This window comes from Mustela erminea, chromosome 19 (genome assembly GCF_009829155.1).
Source record: "Mustela erminea isolate mMusErm1 chromosome 19, mMusErm1.Pri, whole genome shotgun sequence".
Taxonomy (NCBI): Eukaryota; Metazoa; Chordata; class Mammalia; order Carnivora; family Mustelidae; genus Mustela; species Mustela erminea.
In genome coordinates this window covers 31,761,986-31,774,911 of record NC_045632.1, presented here as the reverse complement: position 1 = coordinate 31,774,911, position 12,926 = coordinate 31,761,986, and positions in this window count along the sequence as shown.

The following is a 12,926-nucleotide window of genomic DNA, read 5'->3' as shown; positions in this document are numbered from 1 at the left end:
GTGCGTGTGGGTGTGTGAGTGTGCACAGGGGTGTGGGGGAGCATGTAGGTGTGTGGGTATGAATGTGTGTGTGCATGTGCGTGGGTGTGTGTGAGAAAGCGTGCACGTGTGCGTGTGGGTGAGTGTGTGGATGCATGTGGGAATGCGTGTGTATGTGCGGATGTGTAAGCGTGGGGGGGTGCGGGTGTGCATGTGGGGTGTGTGTGTGTGTGTGAGTGTGTGTGCGGGCGTGGGTGTGAATGTGTGGGTGCGCATGGGGGTGCGTGGGTCTGTGTGTCCCGTGTCAGGAAGCAGGAAGGAGACAAAGGCCGGGTAAGGTCTTACTCGGGCCCGGCCGTCTAGGGCGAGCAGGCTGTGATTTCATGGTTTTTGTGCAGGCGGCGAGCCCCACATTCTCCCACTGCTCTAGGCCGCTAACAAGTGGGCCCGCAGCCCTCCGGGGCCTTTGGAGTGCACTCATCTGAGAGATTGTGCTTTTCTCAGCCGCTCAGATTTATTTTGCTAAAGTTACAGGGCAATTATGGAAATGCGCCCTTTGAAGCTGGGCTGATTTCTCTTTATTTTCTTCTCCCTGACAAAGCAGAGCTTCCCTGCCTCTTGTGGGCCTTTTTTTTTTTTTTTTTTTTTTTAAACCCTGCTCTCTTTCTCTCTTTCCTCTCTCTTCTTTTTCCTGGTAATTATTAGATAGCGGGAGTTTCCAGGGGTAATTTGAAAAAAATCTTTGGAACACTGATAAAAATGTGTGTAGATTAAAATGACGTTACTATTATTTTAACATTATGGGTTTTGGTTTGTGTTTTTTTTTTTTTTTTTTTTCAAATGGGATTTTGATGGCCAGGAGGGGAGAAATGAATTAATGATAACAAGAGTCAGGCACCTCATGCCCAGATTGTGGGCCTAGAACATTCTTGCCAGCCTAGGGCCCAGTGTTGGGAGGCCCAAGTCTGCCTGGCAGGCCACCTGGCCTCCTGGGGCTCCCCCTGGGCTCCCAGAATGCTTAGCTCCACAAACTCAACAGGATGAATGCCCTGCTCCCCTTTCCTCACATGTCGGGACCAAGAGGCCCAGACTCAACAGAGCTGTGTTTTCTGGGCTTTGTACATTATTTCTCACTGTTGCACGGAATCTGGAAGCTCTGTGTGAACCAACCCAACTTATTTCCCTCTTTCCAGCCTGTTTTGCTTGACTTGACACTGGGGTGTTGAGGAAAAGTGTCTGTAGCCAGATGGTGTCAGCCTCAGTGCTGGTGAGGCCTTCGATGGGGAAAGTGGCCTGCTTAGTGGGGGGGAGGGGGGTTCCCTCAGTTTCTATTTTTTAGAGTAGCTTTGAAGTTTTCTTTGTCCATATTTTTCTTTGTTCCTTCCTTCCTCCTTTCTTGTCTTCGGAGGGGAATGGCTCATTATCTATATACAAACACTAACAGAAAGTCTCCTTGCCCTCAGGAGCTTGGTGTTGGCCTCAGTGGCTGGAGTGGAGGCCATGTCATGTCCTAGTTCCTTTACTCTATTTCATAAAATAAAATGAAGTGGAGTTAAGTGCATATTATTTAATAGGTCTAACTGTTAACCATGCTAACCCCTTCCCGTGAATTTTAGTTCCCTATCACAACCTCCATCTTGGGGAGGGGAGGGACCCGATGAAGAAATTAAGGCTTAAAGACAACGCCAGTTTAAGAGACTCTTCTGGTACCAGGCAGAACATTCCATAGGCTATGCTGCTGTCTGGATTAAAAGGGTAATATGCATTTGTTTGTACAAAGAGCTGGTGTAGTTGCCTCAGGGAAAGGACCCAAGCAGCTGGGGGGGTCAAGGACAGGAGGGATATTTTCTCAGTCTCTCTCCATTTGCTCCTTTTGAACCACTGGAATGTGTTAGCTCTTCAGAAAGGTTTTTTTGTTTGTAAATAACTAAAATGCAAGAGAGGGAGAGAGGGAGAGGCCAGACAGATGGACAGGCAGAAAGCAACTTCTCTGGATCTCACAGCATTCATTGATTCACTGACACCCACAGATATCCTCCCTCACCTGTAGGGGCGGGGCCGTGTGCCTTGGCTTCAAATGTCTTGGTTCCAATCCCAGCTCCAATGCTCCCTGTGTGACCTTGAGCTATGTGACTGACTGCGCCTCTCTGGGCTTTGCTCCCTCATAAAACAGAAAGAACCATTATCACTTTCCCTTCCTCATACACCATTGAGAGGATGAAAGGAATTCATTCACACTTAGAACAGTGCGCCAAGACTAAGGATTTGCCTCATGCATAATGATTACCTGATAAATCACAAATATTATTTGTATTAATGATGACAACAAGCACCCTAGACGATGGGTATGATTGCCCCATTTTATAGGTAGGTAAACCCAAACTCAGCCACTTGCTCAATGAGACCAATAGGCATGGAGTCAGCATTCAGACCCAGTCTGCCACTTGCTCAAGCAACAGGATTTGGGGTGGAGTGCTCATCGGCTGTGACACGGCTTTGCTCTTGCTCCACCTGCTTCCCCGATCCAATCGGGCCTGACCTTGTCTTGGGAGGGACCAAGAGCCTACACAGCCCCAGTCCACAGCCTCCTCCCGCAGCCCTGCCATTTCCACCACAAAGTCAGCCAAGTTCAACGGCATGTAAGTGGCTGTGTCACAGGCACCAACTTGAACTGTTGCCTTTAAATTAAATTTTCAAAGTAAGTCCAGGACAGGTTGAAGATCTCTGTCCACTCGTTTGGTTCCTTATCCCTTTCCGTCCTGGCGGAAAGGGGCTCTCGGTACAGTTACACACCGGTGTCTTGCTGGAAGCGGCCATCCGTATTAGTGAAATAAAGGCAAGTCCTTCTTCCAGAGCTCGTTTTCACCATGTGCTCCCTGCAGCAGCAGCAATCTGGGAGCTTGTTAGAAATGCAGATGCTCAGGCCCCTCCCAGCTCCACTGACGCAGAATCTGCATCTTCCTAGCATTCTCCGGGGGAATATGTGTGCATATTCAAGTGTGAGAAGCGCTGGTCCTTATGCTCTCCAGTAAGACCTCTGGCCCTTCCAGAATGGAAACAGCAACAGTCTCTGGGACCTGGACCTCCATGGGATAAGCAGGATGGAGGATGCCGGGGGGTGGGGGTGGGGTGAGGGTGGAGCAAAGGGGAGGAAAGGAAGGTATGAGAGAGGTCAAGGGAGAAGGTGTCAGGCATCAGCCTGAGGCTGAATTTAGTAGGACGTAAGACCTATTGTGCTCCTTCATCCGCCCTGAAGCATGTTCAAGGTTGGCTGTAACACTGGGCTCATTGTGGCCACAGCCTCTGCCCACAAGCCCTTCCAGATATTTCATGGAATGGGGATGTATGTAATTTAAAAATGTGGGACTTTATTAACAGTAGCTGATTTCTCACAGCATGACTCATAGCCGATCCCCACTAAACTCGGGGGCATCTCACGGAGAGAGGGGCGAATCAACAGGACAGCTCTGTATTCGTTGTCTATTGTTACATAACAAATCGTCCCAAAACATAGAGGTGTGAGACAACAAGCAGTCATGCTCTCCCACGTTCCAAGCTTCAGGATTTCAAGAGCAGCTTAGCTGGGTAGTTCTGGCTTGAGGTTTCTCATGGGGTTACCGTCAAGATGTCAGGGCTGGCTGGAGTTGTCTGGAAGCTTGGCTGGGTCTGAGCATCCAATTCCAAGACGGTTTACTCACACGGCTGCGGCCGGCAGTGCTCAGGTCCTTGCCACGAGACTCTATCCACAAAGCTGCTTGAGTGTCCACAACATGGCAGCTGTCTGCCCCCAGAGCAAGCGACCCCAGAGGGAGCGAGACAGACGGCACAGTCCTTTTTGACCTAGCTTGAGAAGTCACACTGCATCATTTTCTGCAATATCCTGTGGAAGTTACATCAGTCAGCCCTCTTCAGCATGAGAGGGAGCTACTAAAAGGCATGAATACCCAGGTGCAGCGATCATGGGCACCATCTTAGAGCCTGGCTACTACAGTCACCGATGTATCTGTGTGACTTAATTTAGCACCTGCTTTCCTTTCTGCGAAAAGATGTTTCTGAGATCCTGCGTGCCTGAGTGCCTGGGTGTCAAAGGCAAAAGCCCAGTGCAATAATCTTCTAAAAACGTTTTTATTGGTTCTTGTAACTGGGGAAGCCAAGATCAGAAGAAATAATGATAATAGCTAGTACTTACTGATCAGATGCCATGAGCTAAGAACCTGCCATAACTCACTTAGTCTTCATAAAGACCAAGGACTGGAAAGCATCAAGTTCTCTCTCTCTCTTTCTTTCTTTCTTTCTCTTTCTTTCTTTCTTCCTTTTTTTAATTTTGGGGCTTCAGTGTTGACCTTCTCAGACTTCCCCAGGTGGCAGGTGCACAGTGACTCTGCCCATGGCCTTAAAGCTGGTGATCCAAAGGGAAAGAAATGGTTTCTATTGGTTAGTTTCAATTACAAAATCCCAAGGAAGAACTCTGATTGGCCGAACTTGGTCATGTGGTCGCTTCTGGGCCAATCACAATGGCCATGGGTGTGGCAGGAAGAGGAAGTTACTTGAAGAAAGTAAGGGTGTTACCATCATAGAAAGGGCGGGTGGGAAGGGTGCTGGAGGGGAGAAGGAAGATCTGTGAAGAGGTTTGGGATACAGGTAAGAAGGGGAAACAGCCAGTTCACCAAAGGCCAGGCTTGCAGGCTGGCGACTGCACAAACACCAAAATCAAAGACAGACCATGTCAGTCCTTCCCAGCCCAGCAGCTTCCATCTGCCCACGTCCTGGGGCTCCTCCACCTGAGTATCATCCCTAGGAGAAGAGCTGAATGACAGTACACCCAAAGAACCCGAGGTCGGACCCAAAGTGGAGCGCCAGAATGCGCCTTCTCTTGGGATCATTTTCAAAATCTTATTTAGGAGCTTGTATCTTACTCCATGAGAGTCTGCTGTTTGTCTGACTATAAAAGTAGTTTTTCTTCAAAAGACCCCCCATGGGTCCTATGGCTTTGCTACCTCCTGGGACGTCTCTGGGTACCCTGGAGGTCTGATGATGTGACCCAAGAAACTTGGGGACATGGGATCAACAAGAGCTGGATCCCCAAGTCTTGGGTGTGTGACAAAAGACAGAAGAATAGGGGGTTGGGCTGGGGGAGCTCCTGGGGATCCGTGATTGGCTTCAGGTCAGTAGAACTTTAAGGCATGGCATCCCCCCTTCTCTTCATCGTCCCTTTCCCTCGCTTCCCGTCTTACCCTTGAACCTGAGATGAAGGGTGCATCTTGAGCCTAGGGATTCTCTTGGGGCTGGGTGCATCCCAGGGCCTCCTATTACCACTTACTCTGTAAATAGTCCCTGAGTGCCTTGCTGCTTTGGAATTCCGTGATTAAATTAGGCTTTTCCTAGCTTCCTTTCGGATCATTAGGCAAGCATAAAATTTGCAAGTAGTTTATGAAATAAAAATGATTAAAAACTCCACCATAAATATCATTTTGTAAAAATATTTTTAATAATTATCAGATATAGGTTTAAATACAATTATAAAGTATAATCCTTATATTGGAATATATGTGCTACGGAAGCAAGCAGTAAGCATCATCATTATAAAAGCGTTACTGGGGCACTAGAGTTACCCTTCGTTCAGCTTTGCCCTGTGACAGGGACTTGGCCTCGTGCTTTTCTAGGCAAAGTCAGCTGGAGAATATGGTTTGAAGGCAAGAGTCATTTCCATTTATAGTTGTCCTATGTCTTATTCCCACCATTCCTAAGCGCCCCCAAATAGACACCAGCCCGTCCCGAGCATCCAAATATTAAGCTGCCATTGGGACTGTTTTTGAGATCAGTCAGTAAGGTCGGGGCTGGGGGGAAGTCCCTGTCACCTGCTGTCACTGGTTTTCCAAGATGCTTCTTTATTGTCCACATAATAGGCCAGGAGGTCTCCACACCAGGGTCTGTCCTCCCGACAAGGCTCCTGACCTTTTGGGTCCTGGAATACAGCAAAAGAACAGGATGGCACAGCCCTGCTGGAAACAAGACTTGGGAAAGGGCCATAGGCTCGGTTGCTTGCTCCACAGCACACAGAAGGGCCATTGCCAAAAAATATAATTATCCAGAAATGTGGGACAGAGACGCTGCAGGAGAGAGGGGCTGAGCAGAAGGGCAGTAGAAGACTGGGACTGGAGGGCGGGCAGAGGCAATGCTGAACCGATGGGTGGGCAGCGTCCTTCTCCATCAGCAGCGAGCTGGGACCGGGGAGTAGGAGACATTAGGGTAGACTCATCTGTCAACTAGGAGCTTCTAAGGAAGCTGTCTCAACTCTTCGAACCTTTCAAGAAAGAAGCCCCTTCCATCCTACAAAATCATGGATGGTCAAAATCACTCTGCGAAAGGAGAATCAGGCAGTCCCTCCCAAAGGAACCTACCCAGGGGAATCTCCCTCGTCCTCAGATGGGACACTGGTCATGGGAGCCAAAGATGGGCTACCAGGCTGCCCATGGAGAAACCACAGTAGAATATGTTTATCTTCTGCCTCTGGGATCTGTGGCTCATCGACTTCCAAGCAGTCGCTGAGACTATTCCGAATGTTCTGGTGTGACAGTTCCAGAACGTTGGTGTTCCTCTTTGCTCCAGCATCACCCCTTTGAGGTACAATACAGGAGTATTAAGGGCAGGTTATAGGGCATCTCTGAACAGATACAAGGATCTCCAACCCTGAGAACGTGTTCTAACACACACAGCACATAGGTGTGACATTCAAAATATTTAACAGCTGGGATGTCCCTGGCATCAGAGCTGGCAAGGTCCTGATGCCGCCTGCTCTATGCCAGGCCAACTGACCTCTGGACAGGTCAGTTTATGAGTCATGGGAATGTCTGGGAGGTCCCTGGGGAGAGCTAGAATGAAAGAGGGGACACTTGGGGATCTCAGGGCAGCCCTCTTTACCAACTGCCATGGAATAATTTCTATATTTTCAAAACAGAAATAACTGGATATTTACTTACAAAAGAATACTGTTGGATCCCTTTCTTATTTCATACACAAAAATTAACTCAAAATGTACCAGGGACTTAATTATAAAGCTAAAACTATACAATTCTTAGAAGATAATATAAACATAAATCTTCATGACTTGGGGTATGGTGAAGTCTTCTTAGATATGACTCCAAAAACACAAGCAACAGACAAAAATAATTTTTTTTAAAAATTTGAGTCCCTCTAAAGGTAAGGCTTTGTGACTATAAGGACACCATCAAGAGAGTAAATAGAGAACCCATAGCATAGGGGGATAATATTTGCAAATTATATATCTGATAAGGGAATTGTATCTAGAATATATATATTTTTAGAAACTATTACAACTCAATAATGAAAGAAAAAGAATCCAATTTAAAAATGGGCAAAGGATCTGAAGAGACATTTCTCCAACGGTGATACTCAAGTGGCTGATGAGCCCGTGAAAAGACGCTCAACACAACTGGTCGTCCGAGAGCTGCAAACCAAGTCCACGACAAGATATCACTTCACACCTGTGAGGACAGCTGTCATCAAAGAGTCAAAGAACAGCAAGTGTTGGGGTAACAGGATGTGCAGATACTGTAGCCTTCATACAGTGTTGGTGGGAAGGGTGCAACCCCTTTGAAAAACAGACAGTTGTTCAAAAAATTAAACATTGCTTTTATCTGACCTAGAATTCCATTACTAGATAGATACTCGTGAGGAAAGCACACATCCACACAGCAGCTCCTACATGAATCTTCACAAGCAGCATTATCAGCCTAAAAGGGGAAACGATCCAAATGTCCATCACCTGACGCCATACGTCGGAATACTACTTAGCCACGAAAAGGACGGAAGTATTGCTATGTGCTGCGTTGCGGATGCACCTTGAAAATGTGCTAAGGGATAGAAGGCCGGCGTAAGAAGATTACACACTGTAGGATCCCCCTTATGCAAAATATTCAGAATAGGTAAACCGATAGAAAGAAATTGGTTTCCTAGGATTGTTTCTGTTGGGAAGAGATACAGGGTGACTGCTAAAGGGGACAGGGTTCCTTTTTTGGAGCAATGAGAGTGTTCTAAAATTGACTGGGGTGTTGATTGCACAGCTCTGTGTCCACTGAACACTGTACATTTTGTTTTATTTTTTAAGTTTGTTTGTTTATTTATTTATTTATTTACTTGTTTTATTTATATGTCAGAGAAACAGAAAGGAGGAGTGGCAGAGGGAAAGGGAGAAGCAGGCTCCCAGCTGGGCAGGGATCCCGATGTGGGGCCTGATTCCAGGACCCTGGGATCATGGCCTGAGCCAAAGGCAGATGCTTAACTGGCTGAGCCACCCAGGGCAACCAACACTGTACATTTTAAATAGATGAATGACAATTCATGTGAAGTATAGCTCAAGAAAGTCATTGGGTACGCTGCACTGGCCAATGCATAAACATGCTACTTAAGGACACTTCCCAAAATGTTCAGACACCACATGTACACACACACACACACACACAGCAAACACAGGAGAAGAGATAAAACTAGTTTGACACAATAGCTGTGAATATTTTCCTCTAAGGCAGAGAGTGAATTTTTGTTGCAAAGTTTTGGCGTAAGCGATCCCGCTGAAAGTACATAAAATTTTACCCACCCCCTAAAAGAATAAAAAATTTTTGTCACCTCAAATAATTATGTTCTGGAACTTTCTTACATGGCAAGCCCCCCTGAGCTGTCCCCATAGCCTTAGCAGAGTAACAGGATTCCATAGGACAGTATTTGCAGGGAGACCTGCATGGGGCTTGTAAAAGCTTCGTGCAGTTTCCCCCTCAAAAAGCAGATGACTTGCGCTCCACACTAGCAAACCACTGCCCCCTCACACTAACCAAAGAGAGCTGATGGGCGAAGACGCTTCCCAGAACATTACAGTGCAACAACACAACTCTGCATGCAGGGAAGATGGAGGCTTCAGGGACTCACAGTGGGGCCGGGGCAGGGAGACCCCAGTCACACGCCACGTGGGAGAGTTAGGGAAGGCTGGTCGCCAGGTGGATGAAACCTATGTCTTCAGCAGGAGGGTCCCCGAAGCTATCAGATACGCTCACAGGGTTAACTACCATTCCAGGCAAGATGGGTCCGGGTTGGGGAAGACAATGTGGCCTTCTCAATGACTCATCCTTTGTATTGATGCCCGAAATGACGCCCATACGCTCTGCTGTGATGACAGCTAGTATCTAACATTTCTTGAGCCCTCCAATAAGCATCTCCGTGCTTATCTTGTTCTATCCTCAAAGCCACTCGCTAAGGTCAAAGCTATCCTCGTGCCCCCTCAGCAGGCGGAGAACCGAGGTATAATGGGGTCAGAGTGAAGTTCGGAACCCACTTCTCTGCCTAGCACTGTTGCCAAAGTCCTCATCACTTACGCTTCAAAGGCAAGTGCACTGACACATACTTACAAACGAGTAATTAGGGAAGGATGGTAGAGGAGGGAAGAAGCTCGTTCTTTTCTTTCCCTGGCCTTTGTGAATTGCTGTTGAATTCAGCGGGCATGATTGAATATGCTGTTGAAACTCCCGAGAAGCAACATTGTGGAGTGTAAGAAGGGTGCGAGGAGAAATCGTCCCCTCCAAGATACAGGGAGAGAATAAATGGGTTGAGGGATATACTACACTGACGAAGTCTTCTTGCACGGGTCTGAGGAACACTGGGTTAAGTGAGGAAGATGGGAGAACAAAGATGCCCTGTCCTTGACCACATCTTGACCTTGACCTTGACCTTCTCATCTAGGCTCCAGCAGGTATCTTTTTTCCTTCCCTTTTCCTTCTCCCGGCAACCCCATCAGAGACCCATCCCGCAGATGAATGCAAAAGGTTTAGGAAACCTATTTGCCCTGCATTGACCTTAACCCGAGTTCCTCCATCGATCCACACTAAATGGTAAGAAGGCTACGGGGCAAGAACACCAGCTGGGGCCAGACGGACTGGGTTCCAGACTCACAATCAACCCTAACAAGCCGTCCACTTTGGTTTCTTTCTTTTAATGTTTTTATTTTGACATACTTCTAAATTTACAAAAAAATTGCAAGGACTGTACCAAGAATTCCCATAAACCCTTCACCCAGATGCCGCAAATGTAAACACTTTACCACAGTTCTCTCCTTCTCATCAACAGATGGATAGATCTAGACATGCAATATTTAAGTATTTATCTTATCCTTATATAGATATGAGTATATCCACATTTATATTTATCTCTATTTATGCAAGTAATATCTATGTAAATATAAATATCTACATATAAAAATATTTGTGTATACAGTATATATATACACAAGCATCTATCTACCAAATACACATGTATATATAAATATGTTCTGGTATATATGTAATTTACATTGTGTGTATATATAAATTGATACTCCCAATTCCAACCCAGCAGGGCAGAGCTCATCAGATCCTTCCACTCCCCATACATGTGACTCCCTTCTCTGCCAGCAAGAAACCTGGCGCGCACAATGTACGCACAATGTATTTCCTTATTTGCTCAATCTCAGGATACACAATATTTCCAGAATTGCTAATCTGTACAAGGGCAAAAAAGGAGGCAATTCTCAATGGCTGAAGACTCACACTGAGCTCTTTTGTCTTTCATCCGCGCGCCGTGTTCCCAAATCACTGGACTCTGCTCTCCCCAACCTTCCTTTCCAATGCCATTGACTGTTTCATTTGAGATATAGTTCAGTTCATTTGTTTTACTCGTATCTCATATTAAGATTTTTCCGCCAACCTTGATGATTTCCCTCCTTTTTTTTTTTTTTTGAGTGCATAAAATGATTGTTATGGTTCTCAAAGTCAGAACGGAACCAAAAATGTATCAGAGAGGCTTTCCTTCCTCCCATTCTTTCTTTTTTCAACTTCATTCCCACCTACTTCCTGGAATTAACCAGTCTCATTAGTTTCTGTTTTATTCTTCTCACAGTTGTTTTGGGGGCTTTGTACAAATATTTTCTTTTTCCCCTCCTCTGCTACACAAAAGGTAAGCATCCTGCTTCAGCTGCAAGTCCTGGAAATCAGCCCCACGTAAGTCTCTAGATCTCCCCCTCATTCTTTTTTATGGCTGCATAGAACTCCACTGGGAGCCCAGGACAATTATTCAGCCAATCTCATAGCATTTTGATTGGTTCCAATACTTTGCAATTATAAACCATGCAGCAATGAATAACTTTCTGGGTACCTATTTTCACATTACTGGAATGCCATCCACTTTTAAGTGTTAGGTATTAGTAAGGATTGGCTACAACTGCATGTAATAGAAAACCCCAGTAACAGAAATATACACTGGGTTATTCCTATATGCATGACATAAATCCAGAGGGAAGCAGTCCAAGGTTGGCACAGTAGCTCCGTGGTCATCAGGGACCCAGGCTCCCTCCATCATCATATTCTGGCGTGTTGTCACCTCATCCCCATGGTCACCTCATGACCTAAAAGGGATTTGATGCTCCTGCCATCACATCTGTGTCCTAAGAAGAAGGAAGTAAGGGTAAAAAAAAAAAAAAAAATGATCCTCAGGGATCATTCTTTAAAGACGACATTCTGGAAGAATCCCTCCACAACTTCTACTTGCATCTCACTGGCCAGCATTCAGTCACGTATATACAAGGGACATTGAGGAAAATAGTCCTATAGCTGGTCACAGTCCTGGCCTCAGGGATGAGGGCTCTTTTGGTGAGGAAGCAGGAGAGAATGGGTATTGGCCAGGCAACTAGCAATCTCTAGCCCATGTTACTACAATTAACTTTCCAGCCCTTCCATTCTGCTCTACAACCTGCACAACTTTTGTTAACAAAAGCGAACAGAAAAAGTCACCTCTCTCCCTACAGTACTTTGAGACAATTTTAGGAGCCTTTTGATAGCACTGAGCCAGTGCAAGGCCCTTCCCCTTTGGGGACCAGAAGCACCCTGGGGAAAGCAAGCCATTGGGGACCACCTGTTATCTAAGCCACTGGGAGGGTCAGATGTTTTCACGAGAAGAGGAAATACAATGATCCTTCAGCAAGCCTCGGAGATAAGTCCAGAAGCCCAGATGCTACTGTCTTTCACCAGAGGGGAAAGGAACAATGTCCTCAGTGTTACCCGGAGAACCAAATGTATCAAGAGACATTCAAAAAGTCCCCCGGTTTATCCCAAGGGGGTGGGAACTGTCACAGGAAGCAGCATGAGGTGTAAAAGCTGAATAATGTCAGAGGTGCCAGAAGAGACAGTGTTTCTGGGTGGGTTTGAGAGCAGGGGCGAGAAGGGAGGAGCTTCGGCTGGGAGGAGCCAGGGACACAGATCTGTCAGACTCAGAGGCAGAGACCAGGAAAGGCCGGACTTTCACGGTGGCAATGCAAAAAGCACCAGGGTTGGGAACTGAGTTCGGAAACTGTCTTGATGTGTGACAACCGTAAAGACACTTCTCCACTCTGGGACCTCAGCTGGGTCACCCACAAACTGCTCTCTAGTTTGGAGCGCATGGGAAGAATTCAGTGATGGCTTAAAGACCCAGCAAGGAGCTCGTTGTCCTTAAGAGCTACTAGACTACCACGTAGCATGCAGGCTGTCCGTCGGTCCTCCCCCCGGGTGTCCATATGTGGTCACCAGACCCTAATCCCCCAGATTGCGGGGCAGGAGTGCACACCTCTTCCCAAGGGAGGTCAGAGCCCCTCGTCTCCCTGAGACACAGTGAAAGGACTCCCTACTTTTCTCACAGTTGAGTCTCCTCACCACCCGCTATATAAGGCCAGAGCAAGATGGCCTCAGGGGCCAACAGAGGCCAGTCCACCTCAAGATGTGGGATATTTTAGGTTTCCCGTTTCCTGCTTCAACATGCTGGTTCTAAAGGAATTTTGTCCCCAAAGCACTGTTCATTAAGAAATCACTTTCCTCATACTCAGGACTCCAGGGATGTCAACCTGTAATTTAGTATTGTCCCAGGGTCTGCTG